Source organism: Meriones unguiculatus, chromosome 17 (assembly GCF_030254825.1).
Source record: "Meriones unguiculatus strain TT.TT164.6M chromosome 17, Bangor_MerUng_6.1, whole genome shotgun sequence".
Taxonomy (NCBI): Eukaryota; Metazoa; Chordata; class Mammalia; order Rodentia; family Muridae; genus Meriones; species Meriones unguiculatus.
Genome location: NC_083364.1, coordinates 37,143,655 through 37,160,088, shown reverse-complemented (window position 1 = coordinate 37,160,088; position 16,434 = coordinate 37,143,655). Strand labels below are relative to the sequence as shown.

At 48.9% G+C, this 16,434-nt stretch overlaps 1 protein-coding gene across 3 annotated transcripts in view; it reads right to left on the bottom strand.

Annotated features, from left to right (window-relative positions):
* Slc12a8 (solute carrier family 12 member 8) overlaps positions 1-16,434 on the bottom strand; it is a 141,730-nt gene that overhangs the window by 54,858 nt on the left and 70,438 nt on the right. The window lies entirely within an intron of this gene.

Below are 16,434 nucleotides of genomic sequence, written 5' to 3'. Positions count from 1 at the left end.
ACCTCCACAGGTCCACAGAGAGGGGCACTGTTAGGAGGAAGTGTGTCACTGTGGGGGCGGGCTTTGAGGTCTCAGATGCTCAAGCCCAGGCTCAGCAGCTCGCAGTCTCCTTCTGCTGCCTGTGGATCAAGACGGAGAGCTCTCAGTTCCTTCTCCAGCACCATGTCTGCCTGCGAGCCGCCCGCCACGCTTCCCTCCATGATGAAAACAGACTATAACCTCTGAAACTGTAAGCCAGACCCAATTAAATGCTTTCCTTTGTGAGAGTTGCCATCATCGTGTTGTCTCTCCACGGCAATGAAACCCAAGCTAAGACAGAACTGGCCCTGAAAGAGATTTTTGTGGACTCAGGGATGACGTGGACCTGATACACTCAGCCCGCACGGCTGGGTGAGGGCTTCGCGTGAGTTTTCTATTTGTCTAACCCTTACAGCAACCACATCAGAAAAGCCCAATTATTTTCTCGTTTTATAGAAAAGTTCTTAAAGGAGCTGATCGAAACAGTGTAAGTCTCACAGCCTGAAGTCATTTGGTAAATGGCAAGGCCAGGCTTCAGCCCTGCTCTGTCTGACTCTGGCAGCTGTACTGCTAATGCCTCTGCTGCAGAGTTTCAGGGGAAGCAGAGCCAAGGAAAAGTTTGGGGCTACAGTGGGGCTGTTTCAAAAGAACCCCAAATGTTGGACCAAGACTTGAGTGTACACACATTTTTGTCCCATTGATTTCATCACTAAGAATTTCCCCAAATAGCCAACGGGACTGTGCCGGGTAGTCTGTGCTGCCGGCTCGGCACAACCAAAAGTCACCTGGGAAGAGGGAACCTCAGTTGAAGAACTGTCTCGTCAGACTGGCCTGCGGACGCGTCTGTGAGGGATTATCTTGACTGATGGCTGACGTGGGAGGACCCAGCCCCCTGTGGGAGGTACCACCTGACGAACAGGGCTACGAATGTGGCAGCCAAGTAAACCCTTTTCTCCCCAGCTTGCTTTTTGGGCATAGAAACCCTAGCTAAGTCATCAAATGCACCCTTTCTTCCTCCGGTTTTCTTTTAGTCAGAGCGTTTTATCACAGCAAACAGAAAAGCAAACCAGAACAAGTATGAATAAAGATGTAGCCAACAGTGTTTATAAATACTTGTTCAGAGCAGTGAAAATGACAAACTATCTCATGTCTGAACTGAAGGTTTGGCTAAGTAAATGATGATGGCATGCCTTTCAGTAACGACCGGACCTCAGATACAGTGTGGGATGGGCTGTGACACAGAGAGGTAGGTGAAGCTACTGTTTAGAGAGGCTTAGCAGAAACAGAACACATGGCCCACACCCATCCTTATCTGAAAGAGGGGAGCATGGAAAGAGGGTGGGTCAGCGGCTCAGCCCGTGAACTGCTTGCCACACAGAGCGTAGGAACTGAGTCCAAGCCCTCAGTACCCAGAGAAGCAGGGAATGGCAGCATACACCTGTGATGTCAGGCCTGGGGAGGGCAAGACAGGAGGATCCCTGGGGCTCGTGGCCAGACAGGCGAGCTGACTCAGCAAGCTCCAGCTTCAACAAAACCTTGTCTTGGGAAGTAGGATGGAGGATGACAGAGAAAAGACACACAACAATGACCTCTGGCCCACACCCCTTCACACACACACACACACACACACACACACACACACGGAGCTAGAACATGTTTACAATGTTAATCATATTAATTCTGCATGGTGAAGAACAGATTTTTTTAAAAATAATTTTACTTATTTATATTCCCCAGCTTTTTACAGTGATGATCTTTATCTTTTGTTTGTTTCTTTCTTTCAGACAGGGTCTCCCACCCAGGCTGACCTTGAACTCAATGCAGCAGAGGATGGCCTCTGGCACCTACCTTGCAAGTGCTAGAATTACTGGCTCGTGACAAGACGCCCAGTGTAGACGGGCTGGCACTCCAGCCTGGGGCCCTGTGACAGCAGGCAAGCACTGTCTACTGGGCTACATCTTAGCGCAAGACGATTTTGCAGTGTAGGTGAACTGAGGTTGAAATGGCCTGGCAGGCATCTTTTCTCTCTCCTGATGGCCCTTTTCCTTCAAGGCACTACTAAAAGGTGGTGGCGGGATTAATAAACGCTTCTACGCAGAGAGAACGCATCTACTCCAAAAACTTCTCCTGCTTGGGACACAGAGATGATTAAAAACAACCCAGGAAACCGATGGAAAAGGCAGCTTTGGGAGTCTCAAATGCACCGACAGCCAGACTGCCAGTGTGGACGCTACATTGTAACGGGAGTTTTGGCTTCTTTGTAAACTCAGTTATGCTATGTAAACACATTTTTGTTTTGATCCCAAGTGTGGGATTTTAATTGGGCTACAGTTTGTCTGCAGCTGATAGTTATGTGGGGGGGGGGGGGGGGAAGGCGTGGCTTTTGCCAGCTGGTAAAGGCCTACCTGGTGCCTCGTGGGGCACGGAGAGGGGGTGGTCTAGGGCTCTGAGGATATAAATTGAGAGCCCAGAAAGAGAAGGTGTGACGTGGCGTGTGGTGGTGGTAGCAGTCTGAAGAGTCCAGAGATGAATGGTGTGGCAGTTTGGTGCAAACAAACGGAGAGAAACACTTCAAGGTGTATCAGCTCTTGACAGAGACTGGTATAGCCCCCAAAGACCAAATCTACCCTAAACAGCCGGGGGAAGTAAAGGGGTCTGTGGCCCCTCTCCCCACTAACCTTCTCTTTTCCACGTGGGGTTGAAAGGTTGGCAGGGAGGTAGAGGCCTAAACACCCCCAATAAAGTAGAGTTTTAAAACGAGCACTATGCTCCATCCTGAAAGGAAGCCCTGCCTGTCAATCAGATGAGCACGCAAGTGTGTACACTTTTCCTCCCACACAGCAGGAAACAGTCCTGAACAAGCTACAGCAAGAGAACCCACACGAGGACCACAGCTCACCAGAGGTGAGCCACAACCAATAAATGAACAAAGACCAAATAAACGCAGAACAACCCCAGTGGAAGAAGCACATAAATCAAGGCTGAGAGAATTATGGAGAAAACACTAATTACTAGCTCCAGACACATGCAAGAGGAATATCCATCCAGCAGAGTGAAATGTGAGACAAAATCCAACAAGAAAGAACAATTGGAGGTTTAAAATGTGATCATTGACGTTAAAAGCACCATAGATCTGGGCTGACGAGATGGTTCCAGGGGTAAAGGCACTTGCTGCCAAGTTTGATGACCTGAGTTTTATTCTTGAGATCTGCATAGTGGAACACATGATAGATGGATGGATGGATGGATGGATGGAAAAATAAAATTTAAATGCCATAGATCTGAAAGATAAAACTAAATTTATTCCCAAGCATGTAGGGTAGAAATATGAAAGTGTAGGAAGTTCAGGACATCAGAGAAACCATAAAATTATAGTAGCCAGAGAGTCTTCATTCCCACGACCTTCCAGCACAAATAACGGGGACAATCCACTCTTAAATACATCACTGTGCTAGTTCAAGAGAAATCCAAGTGCTGCCGAGGACTGAACACTGAGCATCAGCAGGAGAACAAATAGCAGACCAGCATCAGGTTTCTCGGCAGCTGCACCGAAAGCTAAAAACGCTAATTTTGAAACTTGTAGGGAAGACTGTTTTTAAACTAGAATTTTAGCCAGATCATCAGTTGAGTGAAAGTGAAGTTAAGCTGGCAAGAGCTCAGTTCTGAGAAAGCTGTTCAAGTATTCACTCCAGCAAAACACAAATACTACTCACAAAGGGAAAAGGCAGTGGTAAATACCTCAGGATGGAGGGCTGGAGAGATGGCTCAGGGGTTAAGAGCACTGGCTGCTCTTCCAAAGGTCCTGAGTTCAATTCCCAGCAACCCCAAGGTGGCTCACAACCAACTATAATGAGATCTGGTGCCCTCTTCTGGCCTGAAGAGTACATACACACAGAACACTGTATACATAATACATAAATCTTTTTTTTAAAAAATAGCTCAGGATTGAAACGAAGCCCCAGGATAACAGGTTGATGACAGAGAGAGGAGCTGAGACCAAAGCAGAGGGACAGAGGTCCTTCCTGGGCAGGAAGCGGTTGAAGCAACATGGACAGTGCCTGGACACAATGACTTTAGGGGATGTGTTGACTGCTTGTTTGGCCACAGGGAAAGAGAAAGGTTATTGAAAACCCATGAAAAGTGATTTTAAAAAATTCAAGGTCTAGATATGAAGAGAACTGAGACGTGACATGAGCTTGAATAATTGGAGGTGAGAAGGACTATGTACAAAGTGTAGGGGATACAGAATTCGTCCCCCACTAATTTGTTCTTCAGCAAATGACTCAGGTAGCGCCACAGGCAACCTGCCTGTTTGTTGGTTTTTAACCTTTGAAGTGAAAGACAGAGGGAACACCACAATTATAAAGCAGAACACGAATAGCACATACTTGGGCGAGGCAGAAGTCAGGCGTCAGCTAGCTGACACTAAAAGATGGAGGCAAGGAGCTTCCTGCACAACCATGACACCCGAGCCTGGTCCCCAAAACCCCTGTAAAAGAAGGAGAGAACTGACTCCACAGCCTTATCCCATGACCTCCCGTGCATGCCGTGGCAAATGTCCCCCCCACATTAATAATAAATAAAACAGTGCTAATAAAAGGGAAATGGAGAAAACCCCACTAAAATCACCACAGTAATGCAGAAAACAAAAACCTAAGTCTCACTTGGAACGAGCAGGTAGTTAGAATACCCTAAGCTTCAGTGAGTCCACTGAGAAGACTCTGAAGGTAATTTAAGTATGCATTTTGGGTTAGCCATTCAGGCAGACAAGGGAAAGGCCAGAAAAATACTAATATAGCAGGTGAAATAAATCTTAACTAAATTTACAGTGTATTGTGTCATCAGGAAATTGTGTTTCTAAATGTTTACTAGAGAAGAACAAATTGGGGGCTGAAGAGCCAGCCCAGAGGTTAAGAGCACTGACGGCTCTTCCAGAGGACCCGGGGTTCAGTTCCCAGCACCCACACTGGTGGCTCACAACCATCAGTAACTCCCGTCCCAGACGCCCTCTCCTGGCCTCTACGGGCACTGCATGCAGATTCCCATGCAGGGAGAAGACATTAAATAAGAAAATACAGGAAATTTCCTGTAAAATGGGGCAGTCCATTTTCATAGCTCCAATGACTGTTCATTCGTAACTGTAACACAGAAAAATGTTTGGCAGGTGACAGGTGAGGAGGGGGTGACACTGTTTATTCACTGGAAGTTAAATTATTCATGAGCTTTGGTCCACTCACCAAGGATAATCAATTTACCATAGATTTCCTAGTATTGCCCTAAAACCTCAATTACAAAAGGGTCATACAGCTTCTTTTAAAATGAGGACAGTAATTAAAGTATTCCTTATAAGTACTTTATGCGTAATATATATATAATGGTAAAAGAAAACAAGAAACCCAGAAACAATCCAGAGAGTCTCAGCTTCCTAAACGAAGAAAGGAATGAAGAAATGTAAACTAAACTTGATAAGATAGCAGAGATTTAAGTACTTAAAGTTAGCAAGGTAGCCAATAAATAATTAACAGAACTTTATCAAAATCTGGGACATGGATAAGGGGTCATGTGGGTAACATAAATTCATATTTCCTAAGCATAAAGTTAGTGTCAAAGGCCCGACTTTGATTAATCAAGTTGCAAGCGCAGTGGTATGTTTTGTGAAACACAGCTCCAAAAAAAAATCAAACATGGATACAAATGGTTGTCTCTGTGAATGAGGTATTTGGGGGAGTGAGAGGAGAGCTGAGAGACGTCAGCTTTATAAGCACCTGTGGTTTATATACGCGCAGACACACCTATACATAGTTCAAGCATATGCAGGCATGATTGCCTCCTGGGGCCAGCCTTCTTGCTGAGGCTAACCTAGAGAGAGAGAGAGAGCTGAGGCCCTACTGCTTGCTGCCAGAACTATCTGGTGTCCAAGGCTATATTTCCCAAACTCCAGCTCCATCCTTAATAGCTCCCTCTCATGATCCCCCTAAATCCGGACCCTTTGGCAAGGTCCTCACCCATCACCAGGTTGCTGCTGTGCCTCGCTGGTTACCGTGGTGCCTCCTTCCTCTGCAAGAGCTCCATCCTGCCCCCAGGCATGGCTGCTCATTCACTCGGCTTTGGGGAACTGTACCCTGTTCTATTCCTGCCTACGCTGTACTTCCTGTGGCTGGTGGTGGTCACACCTCCCTCCGGATTGCTGCTGGAAGTAATGCCCGAGGACCCATCAGACTTCCAAAGAAAGTGACTGACCCGTGCCCGCCGTCTCTTAGCTCCAGACAGGTTCTGTATCAGTACCAAATGCCCGTTGGTCCTGGGGGAAGAGCTGGGCCCTGCTCCATGGGAAGAGAAAGGGCTGATGCTCACAAACCAGACAAGAATGAGACACATCCAGAAAACGGTGTCCCAGGAGGGAAGCCTGGTGTGATGCCTGCTGGGTCCAGGGGTGAGGTGCACACAGACAGGCCCATGTGGCTGCTGCTTCCAGAACTTCACCACTCAACAATTCTAAGGCTACTGTCCATCGTCTCTACTGAACCATAAGCATCTTGCTCAGCACCTAGATCTAGGGAACTCGTTTGATTGTGATGGAGTGGGGGAGAAACGTGCCTCCTTGCCAAGCATTTAGAGCCTTCACTTTCTGTTGGAGAACTTATCCTAAATGCCAGCGCTAGACCAAGGCCCACTCTCAGGATGTGAGGATCCAGGTGCCTTACAGACACCACATTTCTGTTAAAGCTCAAGAGCTAGCTACATGGCCCAGCACACCCCGTAATCCCGGCATTTAGGAGGCTGATGCAGAAGGGCCAAGAGTCTGAGGCCAGCCTGGCTGCATAGTAAGACCCTGTCTCAAAAGAGGGGAAACTTGGCTAAACAAGACTACCAGTGAAGCAGTATCTGTAACATGCTGATGCTTACTCTGAGGAGAGAAACACATACAAATACTTCCTAAAACTTATTTGACATTAAGCATGTCAAAAAACACTTTGTTCATTATTAGAGTCTACACTCGCACACATTTTGGGGAAAGCGGGGCGTTCGTTTGCTACTGTCATTGGCCTTTCCACTTTTTGTGGCAGGCCTCCTGAACGCATGACATGGCTCTTTAGAAACAGTTCTTACCTCTCTGAGAAGGCATCTCAAAGAGGGTCTGATCAGCTTGTTTTCTAAGTAAGGAAACTGAGATCCAGAGGGGAGCAGCTTGGCCCAAGTCTCCCAGCGAACTGCCAAGCCTGCTCTGCAGGCCTGTAGATCCTAAGAGCTGGGTCCTCCCCACACACCACAGCCACCTCTTCCTAAAGCCCTCTCTGAAACAGGAGAAGTGCTCGATTAAATGGGGCTCCACCCCACCGCAAGGCTGAGCTCATCACTGTCATCAGTAGCACACACCGGAGTCCTCACAGGCGCATCAGACCTCAGTAATCTCTGCACGATGGGCATCTGGATTTTGCTCTCCTTGTGTGTGTGTGTGTGTGTGTGTGTGTGTGTGTGTGTTTTAATTATGCGAACATGTGTGTACCTGTGTGTGTGTGTGTGTACAGGTGAGTACAGTGCCCTTGGAGGCTAGAAGAGCTGGAGTTACAGGCAGTCGTGAGCTTCCCCATAAGCATGCTGGGAACTGAACCTGGTTCCTCTGCGAGAGCGGCAGAAGCTCTTAGCTGCCCACCCATCTCTCTGGCACTCCCTGGGGGCTTTAAAAGGCCAGCGGTAAGGAGCAGCTGATCGCTGAACCCCAGCCACGCTTTCTCCTGTATCAGGATGATGACACAGTTGACACACTGCTACCACGTGCCTACTGATTTTAGTCCTAACGGCCTTCTGGGAGACCTTGGTCGTCTCTGACAGAAGTAGTCCGATGGCATTGGCCACCAGCTTTACCTGGTGACGCTGGGGCTACGGCTCCTTCCTGTCTCAGCATCACCACTGTCCATTCGTGATGGACACCAGCTGGTGATGGCACCAGCTGTCTCACAACAGGCGCAGGTGGCCAGGAAAGGAACTGATTGCCTACACATCTCAAAAATAATCCCGTGTGTGAAATAAAAGCATAAGTGTCAGTGGCCACTGGCTGAACCAGACCCAGGACGGCTCCCTTCTCTCCACTCTCTACTTTGGCATAAACACACCAAAGCCTTTACAATTGCCACTTGACAGATTTTCCATGTTGGCTTTCTTTTCTGTTCTCGAAAATGAAGATCAGTAAGGCACTGTGGGGAGCAAGCCTAGGCTTTTGCTCTAGGCTTTCCTGGTTCCTGTGAGTTCACTAAAGGGACGGACACTTATCCTCTCTTCATCAAGGAACGCCCAGGTTTCCCTCTGGAGACTTTCCAACTGTGTCTTTACAGACTCCAACTTTTCTGTTTCTTGAGCCACACTGCCCATTTTTCTTCCTTTCTTTGGTTTCTTAAACTTAATCTTCTTCTTTTAAAAAGTGCTTAATCTTACCCAGTTTCCTCATTTGTACACCAGAATGGCTCCTCAGGGCTGTGGGGAAGGCAGGGGAAGATTTATAAGGCGCAGTACTTGGTAGCTAGTAGGAGCTGCATCAATATTACCCACAGTAGTTGGGCTCAACCCAAGAAAAATGGTCTGAGGCAGGAGGATCAAGAGTTTAAAGCCAGCCTTAACCATACTGCAAGTTCCAGACCAGCGTGGGCTCCATAAAGTTCCCAAAGACTTGGTCTATCTCCCTTTCCCTACCTCCTCATTTCTAACCTGGATCTTGCCCCACACTGGCTTAATGCCTGGTCAGCCCAGTTGTTCTTGCAGAGTATTTGCCCCGTTTCTTCCTAGAGGCAGAACTCATCAGTCCTCCATCTCCTCACAGCTAGCTGTAAAAATGCTGCTGGGAAAGACAGCATCAGACAGGGCCTTGCAAATGCCAAGGCGAAAGGGTGGCTGGTCCCTGCACAGGGAAAGCCCCCAGACATCACAGGCCCTCTCCTCCAAACTCCTCTCTTCCATGCATGAGAGGCATGGGTGAATGGCAGTAGGCCTCAAGTAAAGATCTAGATTACATGAAGGCTAAAATCTAAAATGTATGTAGATATATAAGATTTTTTGAAAATGAACTAGAGCAGGGGTTTTAGCAGGAGTTTCTGAAAATGGGGAACCTTGGGGCCAAGGCCTCACCGACTTCTTGGGGAGGTGCCACAGGATTCCTCCGAAGGTTGACGTGTTGGAAATTGAAGTCCATATTAGCTGAGCATGGTGGCGCCATCTGCCATCCCAGCATTCAGAGGACTGAGGCGGGAAAATCAGCTACTTGGCAAGTTCCAAGTGGAGGGGGTCTAGCCAGCTCAAACATGGGGGCGTGGCTCTGTAGGCCTTGTCATTTTCCCCATTCCCTCTGCCTTGCTGAAAACTGTTAGATCACATTCCAAGGTCCATCCCCTTATTTGATCACTTTCTCCTCCTGAGGCTGACCATTAAGTTCCAGCTATCAAAGTATCGAAGGCCAGCAATCGGCAGCCCCCTTTGGCTCACCTAATTAGCACGCCCAATTAAAATAAAACACCTCATCCTTACACAGGGTTCCCTCTTTAACCTTTATAAACGGTCACTTGCCTATGGATCATGTCTGTCTCCTCTCTATCCAAAGGCGGCCCTGTTGTAGCAAATTAACAATTGGCTGTTTGGCTTGGTAATGTTTATTATTAGCCCTATGTTTATCATGGTGGTATTATCTAACCCGCTATCACAAATAATAAGACACAAACACCTGTTATATTTTATAATTGCCTTATTTACCTTGGGACGGGCAAATATTACTATCTACACTGTCTGAATCACCTGACCATTCATCTCCCAGCCCCCATCCAATGCCATCCTCCTTAACCATCCTGTCTTCTATCCCTAATCTTATAAATATTTGCTTTTATTCTTCATCTGGGCCTTTTCATACCATGATTGGAGTCCTTCCTCCCCGCCCCATGTGGTTTCTTCTCCAGGCTAACCCTTATGACATCCATTTTTCCTGTCTGTGTTTCCCAAGATCCTCTCTGTCCTCCAAAGCCTGGGGAACCTTAGCCATGCCTACCCATTCTGCCCTGCCCAACCAACTAAAGAGGGCTAAGAATAAACATTAGCTAGCCCAACAGCCATTTATATATTTGCTATAACACAGCCCTCTGTCCCTACCAGGACAAACAAACCCCCCTTGTTCCCTTCCCCTTCTCCCTTATCTCTTATCTTTGTCTCTTATTCCCTGCCCTCTGTCTCTCTGTGGCAAATAAATATCTTTTATGCTGAGAGCTTAGTCTTGGAGGTCCTGAGCTGGTACCAATCTCTTACACCAGGCTAACCTGGGCTACATGATGGAGGGGAGCTGTGCTAAGGGCATTTGGAGATTCAGCTTTTGAGGTAAGATGAAGTCATAAGAATGGGACTGTAATGGTGGCATTAGCGGCTTTATAAGAAGGAAAGAGGACTAGGTGTATGGTCCAATGGTAAAGTGAGACTTACTCAACATGCACGGGGCCCCGGGCTCCACTCTCTGTATCATGAAACAATGACAACTACAGCACAGCCCAATTGCCCAGCCCGGCGGCACATGCCTGTAATTCCAGCCCCTGGAAGGTGGAGGCAGCGCTGTAACGAGAGGGGAGAGGTGGAGAAGGTCTGCGGCAGCATGCTGGGCTGTGACTCACCGGATGACACCCAGCACGCTCCAACACAGTAAGAGGCCCTCACCAGATGCCGAGCAGATGCTGGACCCTGTGTTCCTGAACTTCCCAGGCTCCGGAATGACCAGTCAAACAAACCTCTACTCTATCAATTACCCAGCCTCAGGCATTTTGTGATAGCAATAGAAAATAGGCTAAGATGACAGACCTGCTTCTCATAGAACCAGAGACGGTTGAGATGAGAGGATGTAGAGCAAGAGCTCCGCACGGTGTATCACAGTAGACTACGACAATAACAATTATATATAGTATATATATATATAATGGTTTTGATAAAATTACCAATTCTATAAAAACTTCAACCAAGTGTGCATAATCACAGGGCTTCCTCTCTTCTTTTCCTGCCCATCAGGATGAAGTAGGATCTGCTCCGTCCTTTCTTGGTCCTCTCTAGTCCTCGAACCCGGAGCCTCCCCTCTGGTCCAGCAGGTGTTTGTCCTCATTCATGACAGACGCAGAGTGAGGGAGGATGTGAGACTAGCTTGGGAGGGGTGGGAGGGGAAGGTTAGTCCCTCAGCCCTGATAGCCTGGGGCAGGCAGGGGAGTGAGAGGGCATAAGCAGGAGGCAATCGGGGCTTAGGTCCTGCAGACAGCCAGCTTCCCAGGGCGCACACACACACACACACACACACACACACACGAGTAAACAGGAAGCCGTGCTCAACAGTCAAGGGCATCTCAGGAACAGACCCTGACAAAGAAGATGGCTAGGGCCATTCTGGTTAAAAATAAATAAATAAATAAAAGAATAAAAAAATAGCTGTTGGTTTCCCACCAAGTTCTTTATGCTGGGTGTGGTCAGCAACAGCCCCAAGAGCCGACTCTGCCAAAGAGTCTTTCCAGTAAGAGTTTGGGATTTGAGGACAAGGGTTATGTGATTTCATAGAACTGGTATTTTTCTCAGCGAGCTCTCCATCTTGAACTGTGGTCCTGGGTTCTTAAGGGGGCAGAGGGGAGCCGCCTCTGTAAGGGTATGTTTGGGAAAACCCTAGAGGGAGGGATGTTTGTTTGGGGGGGCGGAGTTTGGTGGTCCTGCTTGCAGAAGGAAACTACTTTGAGAAACAAAGCAAACACAGAATCTAGGCCAACCCCTAGTTTTACCCCTGCAACCCCTACCACTGGGTGTGGTAGGGCCCAGCTTGGTGAGAACAGGAGGTCAAAGCTTCATAAATGCGGGGGGGGGGGGGGCAGTGAACACGACACACCTAATGCTCAGCTGCTCCTCAGAAGTCACTTCCCAGCTTGGATAAAGCATCTAAGTAATGTCTGGGGGGTGGGGACGTAGCAAAAATATTTATTCTTCAAAACTCCCCTCTGCACGGCCAGGAAGAGGCTGGTTCGGGAGGGAGCCCCAGCCATGACTCACAGCTAATCTCTGGCAAATCTGTCACCATGGAAACTGCCAATCATCCATGCTTTTCATAGCTTAACCGAACATCTGCCAGGGGAAAACAAGTGGTGCGAATCATTCCCCCTGCCTCCGTGTTTACTTTGCCCCCCAACCTGAAGAAACAGAGCCAGGGGAGGGCAGCCTGGTCCGCCTCTGTTTCCTAATTACCTGTATGATCTCCATCAGGTCCTCCCCAATCTTTTCTGCGCCCCTCCCCGCTCCCAGGTTGGTTTTAAAAAAACAAAAAACAAAAACAAAAACAAAACCTCACTTCAGAGGTTCTCAGCCAGTCCTGCTGGTGAGGAGGAGGAGGAGGCTCGGAGGCTCGGGAAAGCCTGGCCCCCTCAGATGGAGTGATGAAACCTGTGTGGCGGACGCTCTACTGTTCCAATTTTACGTGTGGACTGTCACAAAATGATACTTTCATAAAGCACAGAAAATAAATCTGTGCGTACGTGTTGCGGATGGACAGACGGTCCTGTGTGTGGGTGTGGGCAAGCATGAGCCACCGCACATACGGCAGGCAGGCCGAGGACAACCTTCCAACCCCAGTCCTCGCCTCTCCACCTTGTTTGAGGTAAGGCCTCGGCATAACACGGCCCGGCAGGCTTGGGCCTCTTCTCTGTCCACTTCCATGTCCCCACAGGTACAGTAGGTCTGTAGAGGCTTGTGCTCCCGTGTCTGGCTTTCATGTGGGTTTCAGTCATCAGGCCCCAGGTCACCAGGCTTGCTCAGCAAGCACTTTAACCCAGAGAGCCATCTCCTCAGCCCCAGAAAATATATCTCAACCAATATTCTTAGGTAGCTGCCACAAAAGAAATACAGACACCCTCCCTGGAGCAGAATTTGCAGTGAGATCATCAAGAAGAAGGAGTGGTAGGGGGCTGGAGAGATGGCTCAGCGGTTAAGAGCACTGACTGCTCTTCTAGAGGTCCTGAGTTCAATTCCCAGAAAACCACATCCTGGCTCACAACCATCTGCAATGGAATCCGATTTTTTCTGGTGTGCATGAAAACAGAGTGTTCATATACAGAAAATAAATAAATAAATCTTAAAAAAAAAAAAAAGGAGTGGTTTAAAAAAACAGGAAGTGGAGGGGCAGGGTGGGGGGGTAGCTCAGTGGTAGAGTACGTGTCTAGCATGAAGCAGGCCATGGGTTCCATACTTATTAACATGTGCGCACGCGCACACACATGAACACAAAGGTGAGAAGTCAAGTGGCTGAATTCAGCTCAGCTCTGCCTGCCAGGTGGCATTGCCAAGCTGTAGGCCGCTGCTGATGCTCACCTGGGGAGGAGGCTCGCTACACCCCCACTCAGGCCAGGCACTGTTCCCTTTCTCAACTGTGAGAACATGAGGCCCACACTCCTAGGACAACCTCCCGGGGTCCCAAAGACAATGAGAGCAACAGCACAGCTAGCCACGGGAAGGCCTGCTGCCTGCCCAGGCACAATTGCTAAGCTGGCCTTTCTGGTCCAGGGTCTTCACCTGGTGGGAACTCCCTTCCAGGCCCAGGACACCCAGCCGGAGCCCCTAGACCGTGTGCTCATTGGTGCTTGCGAGGGGCGGGGCAGGAGAGGCTAGTAAGCAATTTCAGATGTTAATTTTTTTCCATTTTTTTTTCTCTTCTCCCTCATTCTTTTTCTGTCCACTCATGCGGCAGCCGACTTAGATTTGATGGATGGCTTTGGGGGAGATGTGCTGTAGAATTTGCCTGACTGCTGCTCCGGCTTGTTTCTCCACAACCCGGGTACTTACGACGTGGGAAAGAATCTGGCAGATGGCTGGCGATGGCATGGGGGGGACCAGAACAGGAATTACATAATTTGTGGAGTCCAATCAAGTAAAACTATAGGGGTCCCTTGTTCAAAATCAGTAAAAAAAATTTTAGCAAAAGCAAAGCATTACTCTAGGGGAGGGTGGTCATACCCTAAAGCAGATGGCTCTGGGCAATACTCCCTGTCCCATTCCCACAGAAGATTAGCGTTAGGGTTAGGAGGAGGCCCACGAGTTCTGGAACAGTGAGGGCCTGGGACCCTCTCCCTGCAGTGCTCATAGGGACCAGAGGACCCAGAGGAGAAGGGTCTGGGCAATGTTTAGACCCTGGCTGCAGAGTACCCAAGCTCTGCAGGTTTCCGGTCTCCCAATGCAGCTTAAATGCAGCGTAAAGGTGAAGGCCCTGCAGACAGGACGTGGGAGGGCCTGGCTCCGTACAAGCTGCACAGCGGCAAGATCGCCTGACGTGCCTTGGCACTGGGTGAAAGCCCAAAAAAGCTGGAACTGGGGGAAGCACGGCACCACCAGGCATCCTGAAGGACTGCCGTTAGCCTGGACTCATCCCTGTGGGGTAGAATCTTAAGAGTCAGAGACTGGCTCATCATTTTCTAAAAATGAAAGAGATGCGTCGTTCTGGTCAATTCGATCTGCGGACAAGGATCCTGCTACCCAGCCCTAGTTTCAGGTGCATTTCCAAGGTTGGGGAAGGGGCAGTGGCGGTCAGTGATTGACTGAGGGGTATGGCTCAGAACAGGGTGGTCAGAAGGTAGAGGTGAAGGGAAGTGAAGCGCCACTTGGAAGGTAACCTGGTCAGGACTTGGAGAGTTCTAGGATGAAGGTGGGAGGGGTCAGGAGTAGGTCCCTGTCGTTGGAGGCCTTCCCTGAGAACAGCTGGAAACAGACGGAAGGGGATGGCTCTGAACTCGCAGAGTCTGAAGTATCCCCAATGTTACTCAGCCACTGAAGAAATGATGGGATGTGCTGGGAGAAGCCTGGGCTGGCAGAGTAGGTGTGGGAGTTGTGGGTGACCACTAAATAAGGGGCCTGGGAGAGATTAAGAAGAAAGCGGGGCTGGGGAGACGCTCAGCTTGCAAAGGGTTTGCTTTGCGAGCAGGAGGACCTGAGTTGGATCTCTAGAATCCATGCGATAAAGCCTGGTATGGCGGCACGTGCTCGGAAACCCAGCGCCGGGGAGCCAGAGGCAAGGGGGTCGCTGGAGCTCACTGGCCATCCAGCCCAGCCAACTTGGCAAGAGACCTGGTCTCAGAAAACAAGGTGGCTGGGATCTGAGGAACGACACCTGAGCTCGTCTTGCAGCCGCCCGCCACGTGCACACCAGCACCCCCTTCCCCCACTCACACACTAAGAGGGAAAAAAAAGAGTAGCTAGCAGGCAGGTGAGAGCGGAGGGAGCGAGGGGGGCTGGCACTGGTGGGGTGTGACGGGCATTCAGAAGGAAGAGGAAGCGGTGGCCGCCTCGAGGTCAGCTAAACCAGGAAATCAGAAATGCTCACGGCCTAGCAGTCATCCTTCCGATGACCCCGGAAGGATCCAGTTCTTTGGGTCGATGCACGGAGTTCCGAAAGGAGAGTGCAGGAGGTAGGAAATGCAGAGAGGGAGTCACCTCACCTTGAGGGCCTTTACAGGGGGGGGGGGGAGTGGTTTGGGGCGTGATGGTTAAAGTGACGTGCTTCTTTCATTCTAGCAGCGTTATACAAGCCTAACTCCGATTCCATGAGCCGCATGATTTCCATGAAGCAGCCTGAAGCTGCCAGCATAACCCAGTAGCACATCGTTCATCCTGAACTGTCCTCCCGTCCCTCAGTAGCCCTCCCCTCTAACCCCCTCACCATCATCCCCAGGTATCTGCCTGCTGTCTGCAAGCTAAAGCTTGCTTCTACTAGAGTGTAATATAAATGGAGTTTAGGTGCTTTGATCTCTCTCCCTCTCTTTAACTTTTTGCATCTTTTTTGTCTGACTTGTTCAGCATGATTATTTTGAGGCTCATGTATATTTGCTGCATATATCAATAGTACCTTCTTTTATACTGTTTTTCCCTGTTGTGTGGCTGAACCACAATTTATCTGCTCACCTGTTGATGGGCATTTGAGCTACTTCCATTTGGGGACTATTCAAATTAAGCTGCTCTTAATATTTTATGTATTTTCTTTTTCTTTTTAATTTGTGTGTGTGTGTGTGTGTGTGTGTGTGTGTGTATTGGTGTGTTGAGTGTAGTGCCTGCAGAGGTCAGAAGAGGGTGCCAGATCCCCTGGAATTGGGGTTACAGGCAGTTGTGAGCCATGTCAGAGCTGGGAACCAAATTCTCATCTTCTGCAGGAAAAATAGGTGCTCTTGACCATGGAGCCATCTCTCCAGGTCTTCACACAGGCATATGTTTCCAGGTAATTACAGGTGGGATAGCTGGGTATATGGAAGTTTTAAGAAACTGTCAAACTCTTCTAAAGTGGTGTGACCATTTTACATTCCCCTCAGTAGTACGGGTGAGTTCGAATTTCTCCACATCCCTGCCAGCACTTATGCGTAGGTCTCTTTTGCGTTAGACATTCCCAGTAGCCTC